General features: G+C 33.6%; 1 long non-coding RNA gene across 1 annotated transcript; it reads right to left on the bottom strand.

Annotated features, from left to right (window-relative positions):
• Positions 1-4,337: 4,337 nt before the first annotated feature.
• LOC120074721 lies at positions 4,338-16,364 on the bottom strand. The gene is made up of 3 exons (XR_005481048.1): positions 16,354-16,364; positions 5,340-5,344; positions 4,338-4,629 (listed from the first exon to the last, which is right to left on the bottom strand). It is a non-coding gene; the product is annotated as an uncharacterized LOC120074721 (long non-coding RNA).
• Between the last annotated feature and the right edge of the window lie 668 nt (positions 16,365-17,032).

Below are 17,032 nucleotides of genomic sequence, written 5' to 3'. Positions count from 1 at the left end.
TAACCTAAAAGATTTGTAGTGATAGATAAGGTTGTGTGTCTTATCATGGTAACACTGTAGATACGACCCACTTTGTAATTGTTACATGATTTGTAAATGTTATAGAAAATATGAGTCATATTGTTCATGTGAAGACATGTGAGTGGGGATACCCTGTACCATATTGTTCATGTGGAGACATGTGAGTGTGGGTATCCTATATAAAAAGGTTATACAAGACCGAACTGTGAAATGATTGGTTTTTTTTTTTTATAACACTGTTACTTGAAGAAACCAACATTTGACTAGGATGACCATAGGTGACCTGACCTTAGTCTTGAATGAGTTGTGAACTCCTGTTTAGAAAGCAATTGTTTGATCTATATTAGTGAGAGTGGCTAAGTTAGCCAACTCAAAAAGCCTACCATTTTGAAGATTTGTCCGAGTAGGGAGCTAGGAACATACCTACACAAAAAGAAATTCACTTTTTCCAGTTATAGGAAAAGTAGATAAATTGCTCTCTTAACAGTTGATTTTGGGTCTTGAACAATGAGGTCTTAACCTCTCACTGGCTTGAGATGTGTTAGTTTATAGTTGAACTATAAACTGTTTATTCATTAGAGAAATCAGTGGTACTTAAGGAGTTAGATGTAACTATAGGGGTAAAATAGTATTTTTACCCAACTATAGTTATGAACAATTTGTGAAGAGTCGACTCACTGTGATTGGTTATATCCATGGACATAGCAATATATCTGCAATGTGAATAATGCAACTATCGGTCTTTAGTGGAGTGACCGGTAGTTAATGAATATTGATTGATTTAATTAAAGAGTTTAATTATAATCTCATATCATTGGAGCTTCTAATTTGCGGGTCCATAAGGTCCCCATGTTAGCACGCTAAGGATAGTAATGAGGAATTATTTGAATTTTTCAAATTACTTAAAAGAATTTTATATTAACATGATTAATATATAGTGTATTTTGATACATTATAGAATATCGTTAATTATAAATATGATCTATAATTCAAACTACATAAGAGTGATATATTTGAATGAGATTCATATATTAAATTTATTTGAATTGGATTCATATAGAATTACAGTATTAGAGAGATGTATTTGAATGAGATTCAAATATTAGATTTATATTAATTTCATTCATTAAGAAATATATGCATATAAATATGTGATATTTATATGTTAATTAATTAACCTTATATTAATATGATTTATTATATATATATTTTTTAATTTATATGTTAATTGATTAATTAGTGGTTAATTAATTAATTAACAAATGATGTAGAATGGAAGCTAATATAAATGATATTTAATTAATTGTATATTAAATATGATTTAATAAATAGTTATTTAATTTTACATGTTAATTGATTAATTAATAGTTAATTAATCAATTAACAAATAATGGAAAATGGAAAAAACTTGGAGAAGGGGTTACCCTCTCCTTATAAATACATCATTATAACACATTTAGGGTAAGAGTTTCATTTTGTGAAGGGAAAACCTAGCCTCCACTCTCATATTCTCTCCATTCTCTCAAGAACATTCATCTACCTTCCATTCCCTCTTCCAAGGTGTCAGAGTCCACACGTCTAGCTCCTTGGAATCCTAGACCATAATGAGTAAGCTCTTGTAGTGGTGTCTTTGTTTGTTGAGAGATTCAAATTTGTTTTGTTGCAAAAGAGAGAAAAACGTGAAGAAAGGGGGAATCTTCAAGGGTGAGTTTTCTTCTTCCCTTTCTTCTCTTCTTCTTCATTATGAGCATACTTAGGCTTATTTGAATGTTTATCCTATTTTGTGTGAATTAGTTCACTATTTTTATGTTTTATAAAATCATTTTTCAAAATGCAAGGTGATCATATGCTTTCATGGGAATCTGATTCCCTTCAATTGGTATTAGAGCCAATTCTTGCAATTTTAATTTTTTATTTTTAGAAACAAAAAATAAAGAACATGGTGGATGCTTTTTCGGCCTATTTTCACGAGATGAGCACTGTAAATTTCATTTGGGTATTTTTTTGACTTAATAGATGTTCTCAGTATTTGGCATAAGGCATATTTTACTTGATTTGATCATGTAAGGGCCCTTTTTTTTTTTGTTTGTTGATAATTTTACTGTAAATCAAGTCTGTAAGTTCGTGTCGTTCATGGAAAAAAGTTGTTATGAAAAGAACCTAAAAAAACAAAGGCAAAACACGAAAAAACAGAGAGAAATAATGCAGTTCGATTTTTCAGGGACAACTTTCAGAATTTTTAGATTACTAAAGTTCTAACCGTTGGATTGTACTGAAATTTGGTCAGTACGTTTAAGATACATAGGTTCTCGTTTTGAACGATTGGATTGTCATTTTGATTTCTGGTTTATCCGTCGTCACTGTCGAATAGAAGTAGTTTTTTTTCCTATTTTCTTTTAAAAATTTCTAAAATCTAGATTATGTTTAAATTATACGATTGATATGTTGCATATTGTATGTCATATAGATATAAAATCCCACCTTAGGATAAACATGTTTCATGCATCCATTTAATATAAGTGTTATATTGTGGTTGCATGATTAGTTAAGCATGCTCATGCATCTTACTAGAATATAATTGCTATATAATATGATAGCATGTGAATTGATTTCATTAGTGATAATGTAATTGTCATATTGTTTAATGAAAAGAAAGTTATATATTTATTTTTATGGATGATAATTATAAATGTTATTTTATTAGATAAAAATAAACTTTGCATTGAGCATGACATTATTTAGATATATACAATGGTTATATTTGATCAAGGTTTTGATAATTTCAACATTTTATAATAGTTATAAGTTTAATTAAATAGAATAAAATCTAAAATCAAGAGTTGCATGCAAACATAGGTTCAAATTAATTTCTTAGTCATACTACTTCTTTGGTTGCTTCACATAGAGCTACATAATCCGCTTCCATGGTAAAGTCAGCAATACAACTTTTTTTATACTCATTCATACTATAGCTTCTATATTTAGAGTGGATAATGATCCTGAAGTAGATTTCCTGGAATCAACATCAGTCTGAAAATTAGAATCAGTGTATCCAATAAGGATCAAATCCTTAGAACCATACATGAGCATATAGTCTCTTGTTCTCCAAAGATACTTGAGAATATTCTTAACGACAATCCAATGATCATATCCAGGATTAGACTGATATCTACTGACTATTCCAACTGCGAAGCATATGTCTGGGTGTTTACACAACATGGCATACATCAAACTTCCAACTTCTAATGCATAAAGAATTCGTTTCATAACCTCAACTTCTTGAGGTGTCCTAGGACATTGTTCTTTAGACAAATGAATTCCATGCCTAAAAGGTAACAAACCTTTCTTGAAATTTTGAATTTTATATCTAGACAACATCTTGTCTATATAAGATGCCTAGATAACGCTAGCGTTATGCTCTTGCGATTACGAACTATTTGGATTCCAAGAACAAACTATGCATCTCTCAAGTTCTTCATTTAGAATTGTGACTTCAGCCATTTCTTTACGTCAGCCATGAATTCTACCTCATTTCCAATGAGTAGAATATAATCAACATATAATACCAAAAAGCTATAGTTTTATTGACAATTTTCTTGTAAACACAAGGTTTGTCAACTGTTCAAAACCATAAGATTTTATCACAGTGTCAAATCTCATATTCCAGGATCGAGATGCTTGCTTCAACCCATAAATGGATCTATTGAGCTTGCAAACCTTTTGCTCTTGACCCTACTCTATAAACCTCTTTGGTTGAGACATATAGATACTCTCTTCAAGATAGAAATTCAGAAAAGCTATCTTGACATCTATTTTTCATATTTTGTAATCATAAAAAAGACAACAATGGGTAAGAGTATTCTAATTGATTTAATCATGGAAACTGGAGAAAAGGTTTCTTCATAGTCTATCCCCCCTCTTTGGGTAAACCCTTTTGCTACGAGTCTAATCTAGAAGAAATATGGGGTTCTGCTTCTGGTGGCAACATGCTATGGGGTGGCGGTCCCGCTTATGGGGTCAAATCAATACGTTCGAAGAAGAAAGATTGGAATATCAATCTCATCGATCTCATAAGTATCATACCAAATCCCATCAATCGAATCGCTTTTTCGAGAAATACGAGACATCTAAGCATACAAGTAAAGAGATATATTCATTGATAAGAAAAAGAAAAAATGTGAACGGTGATTGGGATTGGATTGATGATAAAATAGAATCCTGGGTCTCGAACAGTGATTCGATTGATGATAAAGAAAGAGAATTCTTGGTTCAGTTCTCCACCTTAACGACAGAAAAAAGGATTTATTATTTAGACCCCTCTCTTCGTCTTAGGTCGACGGATCTTCTCCATTGAAAGATCCCCTATATGGATAATACACATTCCAGTTCAACGAGCCTAATTCTAATTGTTTTGTTCCGAAGCAAACCACGGGGCGGTTCGTCCTATTTAGATATTCACGACCAAGAAACACTGATTCTCTTTCGGGTAGGCCCTGAAAGGAGAAGGAAGGCTGGAATGCCAACAGGCCTCTATTATTGAATTCACCCGACCCGATAGTACCCCATTTTTGGAACGTCCAGTGCCAAAGTCACTGAATGGGTAAGTCGCTTTGTAGGTCCATACCTTACCAGCTTGGTCTCGTTTTCTCTTGTAGATCCATTTGCAACCAGTAGGTTTTATCCCATTTGATTGATCTACAAGTTTCTAGGCTGAATTGAAGTACATAGACTTCATTTTGAGGTCCATGGCTTTTATCCATTGGTCTCGATCCACATCTTTCATTGCTTGTTTAGAGGTCAATAGATCCCCTAAGCCATCATCTGGTACGACAACCTGAGTTTCTATCAAACCCATGTAACGATCAGGTTGTTGAACAATCCTTCCATTATGTCGAGGCACTCTCAACTCTTGCGAAGGATGTGACGAACCAATTTCATCAACTCTTGTCGAAGGACCAACTTGATCAACAATCCTTGTTGATTTTTCTATAGTTTTTGTGGACATTTCATTTAGCACTAGCTTACTGCAAGGTTGATGATTCTTTATGTGGTCTTCCTCTAAGAATGTTGCATTTGTCAATACAAATACTTTGTCATCTTGAGGATCATAAAATTACTATATTTTGTCTCTTTGGGGGTATTTTATAAATGGCATACTTTTGAACGACAATCCAGTTTCTTCGGGTTCTGTACCAATACATGTGCTGGACATCCCCAAATCCAAAAGTGACGTAAACTAACTTCATCTGTAGCACTTTACAACTCCTTGTAACAACTATAGAGTGGCCGCATCCAATAGTATTACCAGAATAAGGCACCCAATCTTATTTATATACTATAGATCATTTTGACTATTTACTCGAACTCGATCCACTTTTTTGTCTCTATATAAAGTTCAAGTATTCACGTAAGAGTTATGGATCTTCTATTTTATTGGATTTATTTCTAAAACGAAATAAACAATTCATATATTCAATATCAACTTTATTCATATTTTAGAATAAGTTTTATTGTTTACAAACCATGAGTTTTAAGACATAAAACCCAACAAACTCCTACTTGGACTAAAACTCCAGCGTTAACACATAATGTTGAGTTTTTGAGTTTTACAGAGAAATGTAATAAACTAGGGCATCACATACTCATGGGTTTTTTTCTCCCACTTGCCCTAGGTTATATACCTCATAGTCCTAGTCTTACTAGGAGATTCTCAAACACTTTAGCCGAGAGAATCGTTGTAAACATGTTAGTATACTATGGACTTCTTAGTAAACTATTTAGGGAATGTATCTTATTTTCACAACTCTTGTTTCTCAATAATGGCTAGGAAGTCATACATTCCTCCCATTGCATCGAGGTACTCTCAACTTTTGAGTAAGATGTATTTTACCTGTCCAAAACAACTTTTGTTTACAGTGTCTATTTTGATCAATAACTCTTTATTGATATATGCAAGCTTTTATGGAAACAAATAATACATGGTGATCTCATATATTTTTCCAAAAAATTTGAAACACTTAAGTGTCAATACAAACACTTAATTTTCATTTACATGGAAAAATTCTTCTTTTGGCTTGTTATAGATAGGCATGCCTTTCGAACAATATTCCAACACTTAAGGGTTCGATATTAACACTTATATCTATCTTTTCAGATTTCTGAACTATGTAAACAATTTTGACATATCATAAACAACTTTTATGAGTTCTCCGTTTCATATGGATTTTCAAAAATATCTTAAAATTGAAATGATGTTCATAAACAATTAAGGCAACTAGGAGTAGAATTTTTTTTTACTGGATTTCATATTCTATCAAATAGTCCTAGAAATCTCAAACTTTCTATAATTTGATCCAATCGAAGTATTTCGGTTTTCTTTACCTAACAAGTTTTGTACACTTTGAACTTTTCAAATGTTCTAAACTTATCACTTAGGTTCAATAACTGTGTCTTTATTGATTTCTATCCGTTTTAAATATCTAAATATTTGCAAATGGCTTTTAACTAAGTTGGTTCTAACATAAGTTGCTATAAAATAACTTTACAATAACAAAAACAAGATTATCTTTTCAACAACAACTAACCATCTCCCACAGTTTTTCCCCATTTTCTAAAAAAAACTAACTTATTCCTACACTGCATGATAGATGTCTATAGGGATTGTGAAACTGGGCAACTAAAGTACAACAAGCAATCTGCTCTTTTCTCTACAAGGCGTTGAGGGCAGTTTCTCTTCCAGTGCCCTTCTTCACTGCAGTGGAAACATTTTCCTTTATCTGCAACATTTGCCTTGCCTTTTCTGCTAGCAGGTTTCTTCTTCTCTCTCCTCTTGTACTTCTTGATTGGAATACTCTTACTCGGTGAAGAAGAAGCAATATCAGGCTTTTTAGAGAACGATTCTATTTTCTCTATAATGGTAACATTTACCTCTAATTCTAGACCTTTTGCTCTCATCATGGTCTGGTAAGCCTGTAGCTCATTGAGTAGAGTAGTCAAGTTATACTCTATTTTATTCATAAGTGCGTTTGTACATAATTGCAAACAAAAAAACTCTTCGGAAGAGATTCAAGAATAAAACCGACTCTTCTCATCAATGACAACACCGTTTACTTCTGCCACGTTGAAATGGACCATCATGTCCAGGACATGTTCTCTAATAGAGCCCTTTCTTTCATATGGCAGTTGTAAACATATTTGATAGCATCATGCCTCAGGGAAAAGGACAGATGTTTAGACATCCCACGCAGAGACTCCATGATCTGCCTAGTAGTACTTATGCTCTCATGTTTCTTCGTCAATACATTAGATATGCTGGCAAGAATATAGGTAAGGGCTTTGTCGTTAGTCCTGATCCATCTGTCGTATGCATCCCAAACATTTTGGTTTGCATTTGAGCTAGGAACGGGAGGACACTCCTCTGTTAAAACGAATCGTGGGTCATCTATCACCAGTGTAGTATTTAGGTTTGATTTCCATGTGGCAGAGTTATCCCCAGTAAGTTTATCAGATGGCAACAATTGTACTAAGAACTTGTCATTCTGAAAATATAAACAAATTTTATTAGTGAATTTCTTTTTAAACCCAATCATTTTTTAGCAAAGCAATAATGTATCCAAGATTATTTTTGCAACGATACTATAGCAAGACATTCTTGACTAAATAGTATCCCCATAATAAAGAAAGGGATAAACAATCAAGTTATGGTACGTAATGTCTTGCTTCCTCTGGCTCTAATGAAGACTGCTTCACTGTAAATACTGAACAAGGGAGCTCTTTTTCTTCAACAAGATACCTAAGCTCTCACTAGGGTGTTTTTATGGCTGAACGAGAAGGATTTCTGATAGAGTTTTCTTCTCAGAAATTAGGTGTCTCAGGTATATATTCTTTCATGGTGATTGCATGGGTATTTATAGGCGTTTGAGGATGACTTCTCTTCTCTCACTCATGATTGTGCTGATAAGGTGCATTAAATTCCATACCCTGATGCGTTGCCTGCAATGCATTAAAAGTTCATTGAACCTTCAACAAAGTTCTCTTGTCAGCCACCAACTCAATCTGTGATTTGACTTCCACTGCCCATGTCATATCATGCTTCATCGCCTAATGTTACCGACTTAACTAGTTATGTGATCATGTGTTGTCTCTAATATTTCTTATTTGACCGCATCAATGGGCGTTCTGCATTAAAACAATGACATTAGCTCAAAATTCAGATAGATTAGCGTTGAAGATGTATGATCGCATACTTTGATTACTTATATGAATGCTTTAACAAAAATGTCGTATTTTTAAAGCTTTTTCTTATTATTTTAAATGATATAGATAAAATAACTTATAGTTATCAATGTCCAACTTTGGCACCTGAGATTAGGACACATCAATCTCAATAGAATTGAGATGTTGATGGAGAATGGACTTCTAAGCGAGTTAGAAGAGAATTCTTTACCTGTGTATGAGTCATGCCTTGAAGGCAAAATGACTAAATAACCTTTTACTGGAAAAGGTCACAGGGCCAAAAAACCTTTAGAGCTAGTACATTTAGACCTCTGTATTCTGATGAACATAAAAGCAAGAGAAGGGTTTGAATATTTCATCACCTTTATTGATGATTATTCAAGATATGGGTATGTTTATTTAATGCAACATAAGTCTGAATCCTTTGAAAAGTTCAAAGAGTTTAAGGAAGAAGTTGAAAATGCATTAAATAAAACAATTAAGACATTTCGATTTGATTGAGGTGGAGAGTTTTTGGATCTAACATTCCAAAACTATTTGATAGAACATATAATTGTATCCCAACTTTTAGCACCCAATACACCTCAATAGAATGGTATATCAAAAAGGAGAAATCGAACCCTGTTGGACATGGTTCGGTCTATGATGAGTTATGCTTCCTTATCTGATTCATTTTGTGATTATGCAATACCTACTGCAATGTACATTTTAAACTATGTTCCATCTAAGAGTGTTACTAAAACACCTTTGGAATTATGGAATGGTCGTAAAGCTAGTTTATGTCATTTCAGAATCTAGGGCTCCCCAACACGTGCTTGAGGCAAATCCTAAAAAACTGGAACCTTATTCAAAATGGTGCCTATTTGTAAGGTACCTGAAAGGAACGAGAGGTGGTTACTTCTTCAAAAAATAAAGTATTTGTATCGACAAATGCTACTTTTCTGGAAAAAGACCACATAAGGTAGCACAAGCCCGACAATAAGGTTGTGTTGAATGAACTTTTCAAGGAATCTACTGAACCCTCAACAAGAGTTGTTAAAGAACCCAACACCTCAATAAGAGTTTTTGAAGTTGGATCATTTAGTATGTCAAATCCACCTCAAATGTTGAGGGAGCCTCGATGCAGTGGAAGGGTTATGAACCCACTTGTTTGTTACATGGGTTTGAGGATCCATTGTCTTATAAGAAGGTAATGAAAGATGTTGACAAAGATAAATGGATCAAAACTATGGATCTCGAAATGGAGTTGATGTACTTCAATTTGGTTTGGGATCTTGTAGATCTACCTGATGGGGTTAAACCTATAGGTTACAGATGGATCTACAAAAGAAAATGAGGTGTTGATGGGAAGGTGCAAACCTTTATGGCTAAATTAGTGGGAAAGGGTTATACCCAAGTTGAGGGAGTCGACTATGAGGAGACTTTCTCACCAGCTTCCATGCTGAAGTCTATTAGAATCCTCCCATCCATTCCCTCATATTATGACTATGAGATTTGGCAAATGGATGTCAAGATTGCCTTTCTGAATGGCAATCTTGAGGAGACCATTAATATAGATCAGCTTTAGGGATTCATAACCCAAGGTTAAGAGTGAAAGATTTTCAGGCTTAATCGGTCCATTTATGGATTGAAGCAAGCTTCTCGATCTTGGAACATAAGGTTTGATACTGCAACCAAATCTTATAGTTTTGATCAAAATGTTGATGAGCCTTGTGTATATAAGAGCATTATCAATAGTTCATTGGCTTTCCTAGTGTTATATCTAAACGATATCTTACTCATTGGGAATGATGTAGGTCTATTGACTCAAGTTAAAAACTGGCTAGCGACCCAATTCTAAATGAAAGATTTGAAAGAGGCTCATTTTGTTCTAAGAACTCTAATCTTTAGAGATCGAAAGAACAAAAAAATGGCTCTGTCCCAAGCATCATACATTGACAAGATGCTTGTTAAGTATTCGATGCATAACTCCAAGAAAAGGTTTATTACCTTTTAGGCATGGAGTTATATTGTTTAGGGAATAGTGTCCTCAGACACTTCAAGAGTTTGAGGAAATAAGATGGATCCCCTATGCATCGGCTGTTGGTAGCCTAATGTATGTGATGTTATGTACTCGACCTGATATCTGATATGCGGTGGGGATAGTTAGTAGATATCAGTCTAATCCAGGATATGATCACTAGACCACCATTAAGAATATCGTCAAGTATCTAAGGAGAACGGGGACTACATGCTTGTGTATGGTTATAAGGATCTAATCCTTACAGGATATACGGACTCTGATTTTCATACTGATAAGGTTTCTAGGAAATCCACAACAAGATCAGTGCTCACTCTTAACGAAGGGGCAATAGTTTAGAGGAGAACCAAGAAAGGGTGCATTATTGACTCTAACATGGAGGCTGAGTATGTAGTGGCTTGTGAAGCTGCTAAGGAAGTTGGTTGGCTTGGGAAACTATTGACTGATTTGGAAGTCGTTAGACATGTCAAAGCCCATCACACTTTATCGTGATAATAGAGGTGATGTGGCTAATCCCCGAGAGCCTAGGAGTCACAAGTGCAAGAAATACATAAAACGGAAGTATCATCTCATTCGAGAGATTTTGCATCGAGGGAATATGATCATCACGCAGATAGTTTCGGAGCACAACATTGTTGATCTATTTACAAAGGCTCTCACGACTAAGGTGTTTGAGGGTCACCTGCAGAGTATGAGTCTACGTTTAGACTAGGGCAAGTGGGAGATTTGTATTAAGCGTGTTGTGTCCTAGTTTATTGATTAGTGTACTTTATATTTTAGTTTTACTTTTACATTGTACACTTCACTAGCTTTAGGTCAAGCGGAAGATTGTTGGGGTTGATGCCCTAAATCTTGTAAGGTTCTATAGTTTGTAATTGTATTGTACAAACAGTTTATTTATGTAATAAAATATGTGATGTTTTAGTTCAAAATTAGTTGCATTAACCACAAACCAATAAACTAACATTTAAGGTTATATTGTAGCTTAAACATGTATGTAGAGACATATGGGTGGATCATGTTTAAGTGATAACCTAAATTGCCTGTAGTATATGGATAAGGCTGAATACCTTATCCTGATGACACTATGAGTATGGTTTGCTTTGTAGATGTTATAGTTGTTGTAAAATGCTACAAATAATCTGATTATGATAATTCATGTGGAGACATGTGAGCGAGGATATTCTACACAAAGAAGTTTGTATAAGACCGGACCATGAAATGTTTAGTCAAAGAAGTTTGTATAAGATCGGACCATGAAATGTTTAGTCTTATTATATAATGTCGTTCATAATAGAGACTTACATTTCACCAAGATGACCATAGGTAATATGACCTGAATCCTGAGTAAGTTGTGAACTCCTGCCCATGAAGGCGACCCTTTGATTTGTATGGGTGAGAGTGGCCAGATCGCTGACTTAACAAGCCTACCATTTTGGGGATTCGTCTGATTGAGGAGCTGAGAACACAGCAACACAAAAAGGAATTCACTCCTTCGTCGTTTTCGGGGCAAGTAGAAAAATTGCTCCCTTATGGGCTAATTTCAGGGCTTGAACAATGTGGTACCACACCCTCTTCTGACCTGAGAGGGGTTTGGTCATAGTTGGACTATGATTTATTGTTCATTAGAGGTGGTACTTAAGGAGTTAGATGTATCTACAGGGGCAAAACAGTAATTTTGATCCAGTTATACTTACGAGCAATTTGTGAAGGGTCATTATACTGTTGATTGGTTATATCCACTGGACACAAAAATATACCTATTGTGCGAAATGGTGAATAATTTAATTAAAGAATTTAATTAATTACAGGTCCATAAGGTCCCCTCGATAGCTCAACTGGATTTAATGAGAATCAATTTTGGATTAATTTGAATTGTTCAAATTAGTTAATTATATGTGATATAATTAATTCTAATTATATATGATATAATTACTATAACGTATTTGATACATTATAATATAAATTATTTATGAGAGATTTGAATATGATTCCAATATTAATAATATGAATTGAATTCATACAGTTAAATTTAATATAAATGTGATTTGTATTAAAAGCCATTGGAGAGAGAAAGGAAACTGTAGGTTATGTTGTATATGATACAATATTAAAAATATAGGTTATATGTTATATTTGATATAACATATAGTTTAATATATATATATTATACGATAAGGTAGTTATTATATGAATATATATATAATTACTTATTAAATAAATAAATAAATTTATTTATTTATTTAATTTTGAAAATTATTTTTGGGAGGGAGTTGTAGCTCTCTCCCTACACTTTTCTCACCATCACGTTAGTGGCAGATAGGAAGTTGAGGGATTATTAGATTTATCTCTTCTTTTTCGTCATTGAGGGTTACAGAACTGTTCTGTAAGTTTAAGAAAACTTTTCCCCACTGCTCAATCATCTTCCTCTTTCAATTAAGGTTTTTCCCTCACCAAATAGCCAGAGCCCCACACACTCCTGGATTCTCATCTAGAGAATACCGAGGTCATCTTTGTGGTAGTGCCCTATCAAATTTCTTAGCTAGTATATCAAATATATTTGTCAAGATGTGGACTCAAGCTTTTTCGTTTGGCTTAATCCATTTGTCATATGCATTCAAAACCTTTTGATTTGCAGATGTGCTAGGAGATGGAGAAAATTCCTCTGTTAAAACAAACCTCAAATCATCAACTGCTAGTATTGCATTTATATTTGATTTCCATGTTGAAAAATTAAGACCGCTAAATTTATCGGAAGTGAGTAATTTATAAGAATTCGACATACTGAAAAATTTAAACAAATTCTAATTAAAAAAATGCTTTTAAATTCAATCAAATTTTAGCAAAAGTAATAATGTAACCAAATTTCATTATTTATTTGCAACGATACTTTAGTGAGTTAGAATAGATGCTATCGAGTGCCAGTCAGATACTCCTTCATTAAAGCAAGACATTATTGACTAAATACTATTTTCAGAACAACTTTTTATTCCTTTAGTCATTTAGTTACCATTTTCAGTCAATAACATACTAACATTTAGTAACTCTTGTAAGTGTAACCCTCCATTTTTAGATCTCAAAGGTCGGCCCCAACGATGGTTCTGAATTGGAGAGTCAAGGTTAGGAATGGATCTAAGAGATCCTATCCATTTCTAGAGTTTAAGTTGTTCTGAATCCCATGTTACAACCCTTCGAGGGGATAGCCGCTGTAAAGACGACTAGCTTATGTCACCTAAAAATGACAAGCAGGCGCAACATAGGAATCTCAAGGTCCAACTAATGGAAGAGACCGTTGGATACGTTGATACATATCCTTCACCCACTTACTATGAACTACTTCCCCTATTCACCTTGCTATTGACCCATGCAAACACTTTCCGAATTGAGGTCATTCCCAGAGTAACTCGAAGTCGAGCATGAATCTCAAGGTGTGAACTCTTAGGACATAAGAGCTAAGAATAATATATCGCATATATTATTAATCTCCCACTAAAGTTTTCTTATTTGTTTTGGGTAAATCTTTACTTAGCTATATTCGGCTAATAGACATCCTAAGTCTAGGTGATTATTCAAGTATAACATTTATATTTGGATTTAACCTACGATGTCTAAGTGATAAACCATTTTATTACCTCACACCGCTCACGCATGCTCATAAAATCGGGTTAACAACGCTCAAGAACTGACTAAAATCCCCAGGTAGTGTTCCATAAACTGTTAACTTAAGTACCTCCAGCCTTAAACAAGATTTTAGCCTGGGTGAGTTTCTAACCATAGTTTTATAAGATAACAACCTAGTTTACCTATTTAAAACAAGTTAATATTTGTTAACCCTAGGTGAGCATGCTTCTTATCTTTGTTATAGATTTTAAATGTCTAATTGATTTTATAACACTTTATAAAATATAGACATGCTTCAAATTCATAACATTTATTAGGCCATTCACAATTTAATATGATAATTTATATTAAAAATATGAAACCCTAACATATTGATTCTATATATTATAACCATTTATAACATACTTTCATGCATGCTACATGCTTCGTATGGTGGGATTTTAAATCTACATTGCATACTATATGCACATACAAGATTTATTTAATTATAACATACATTCAAAATGCATAAATAATTAAACACATACTAATATAGCAAGCAAACAACCTAAATTATTATAATAATAATCATAAAATGCCTTGAACCACCACTAGATTGCCCGAACCATCTCGAATCCGCTCCAAATCACTCGAACTGGACTCTAAGGTTTGAATTTAGGCTGAACCGGCCAAAACCCTATTGAACCGGACCCGAAGGAGTCAAACCGACCTAATCGAATTGCCTGGACCGCCAGTAGCACACATGTGCGATCTGGGTTGGCTAATGAACAACGTTGCAATGCTTTAAAAGTAGCGTTGAAACGCTGCGAGGCAGAAGCCACTCCTACTGTAACCATTTGTTGAGCTTGCTTCAAATCTTCTTCAATTACAACTTAATTGCAACTCTATTGGCTCTAATAAACTTACAAACACTTAATCACACATTAAGACCCATAAACAAAGAGCCAATTACAATAGTTACTACATAATTGAAGAGGAATCTAATGCAAAATCTGTGAAAATATCCATATTAGCACAATCTCATACAACTTATGAAAAACACTCACCAAACTAAAATTAACATAAATTGAGTGCTTAAATATGCTATAATACTAGTTGTTGGTGTTGACCATCAATGAGCGGAAGCAATTTGGATCTAAAGCACTCTAATTACATCAATTTTAGATCTAAAGCATGCAAGGATATTAAAGAATAATAGGGTTTCAAAACTTACATTTGAAGAACTTTTCAATTTCTTCAATTCCAGCTTGAATCTTCTCTCCAACACCTTGAAGACCACCATTTAATCTTCTCTACTATCCTCCAGAACCTTAGATTGGATGTGGATCCAAAATGAGCCTTAAGTTTAGGGATTTTTCTTTTTGAGAGAATCACAACCTTAGTGTCAAGAACTACAAAGAACTCTTTCTCTCTAAATTTTTTTCATCAAAATTTGTCTTCCTTCCGCTGAAGCAAAAGGATGTTGTTAAAAAATAGCATGCAATCTCATTGCATAAAGGCTTGACACCTTACCAACACAAACAAGTGGATTTTTATGTGTTTCATGTGGGAAAACCCCACTATGTGTTTTTCATTATTAATTTCGAATTGAATCTAATATTCAATTTTCATAATTTGAAATAAAAATCCAAAAATGAAAAACAATTAAAAAATATTAATTCAATAATTAATATTATATAATATCATTAAATTTTTATACAAAATTGATTCTAAATTAATAAAATTAATTCTTAATAATTAATTAAACAATTTAATTCGTTAATTAATTTAATATCAAATATCAAATTAATAAAACACATATTCCAAACATGAATCTCTATTCATGTAATTAATATTTAAATCATATTTAAATATTTTCCAACTCTCCAATTTTGTTTAATTCGATATTTAAACGTTTAACTATATCGTATATAATTAATAATTGCTTTAAATTGAATTTGAACATTTCAAATTTTCTCATCACGCTATTCTAAAGTTTAGTCTGTTTATGAGCTAGTAGGGGGGCCTAATGGACCTATAGATCATGAGCTTCAACGATTCGAGATTAATCGATTAAACTCTTTTAACATAATTAATCAATATTCGTTAATTACCGGGTCACTCCACTAAAGCCCAGTAGCTGCACTCTCATTTCTATAGATATATTTCTATCCACTTGATTTAACCATGATCAGTAAGTCAATCTTTCACAGATTGTTCATATTATCAGCTGGGTTAAAATTACCGTTTTACCCTTGTAAGACATCTTGCTCCTTAACTCTCCACTGATCCACTAAAACAATTGGATTATGATCCTACCAATAAACCGAGTCCCTCTCAGTCATAGAGAGGGTGGGGCCTCTTTGTTCAAGACTAAATGTTAGTATTTAAGGGAAGAACCTATCTCTAACTCTAAAACGGGTAGAAGTGAATTCCATCTTGTAGGAATATGTCCCCAACTATCTACTCGGTCTTACCCCTAAAATGGGAGGCTTATTGAGCGACGCTGTTGAGCTACTGTCACCCACGCGGATTAAAGGATAATCTCGAGTAAATAGGAGTTCATAGTTAGCTCAGGATTGAGCTCAAGTTACCTTAGGTCATTAGATTGAAATAGTCAGTTTTAACAGTAAACGGTCGTTATAAAGAAAAGTGACTATTTCGTGGTCCGGTCTTATGCAAACATCTTTTCCATAGGATGCCCCCACTCGCATGTTTCTACGTGAACGATTTCGTGATCACATCGTTTGTATCTATAGCCCCAGAATAAGGTACTCAACCCTATCCTTATACTCATAGACCGTTTTGGCTATATACTCAAACATGATCCTCTTTTATATCTCCACATAAGGTTAAAGTATTCATGCTATAGCCAATAGTTCATTAGTTTATTGGATTTATGCTTTACAAGTGCAATTTACTAGAAAAGGTTATAAAGTCAAAGAGTGCTTAGAGCTCATACATTCAGATCTTTTTGGTCCGATGAATGTAAAGGCTAGAGGAGGGAACAAATATTTCATCTCTTATATAGATGATTATTCGAGGTATGGTTACTTATACCTAATGGAACATAAGTCTGAAACGTTTAAAATGTTCAAAGAGTATAAGGCTGAAGGTGAAAACATATTAGGTAAAACAATTTAAACACTCCGATCT

This window comes from Benincasa hispida, chromosome 3 (assembly GCF_009727055.1).
Source record: "Benincasa hispida cultivar B227 chromosome 3, ASM972705v1, whole genome shotgun sequence".
In the NCBI taxonomy this organism is placed as follows: Eukaryota; Viridiplantae; Streptophyta; class Magnoliopsida; order Cucurbitales; family Cucurbitaceae; genus Benincasa; species Benincasa hispida.
Note: the sequence above shows the minus strand (reverse complement) of the source record. Positions and strands in the feature narration are given on the sequence as shown.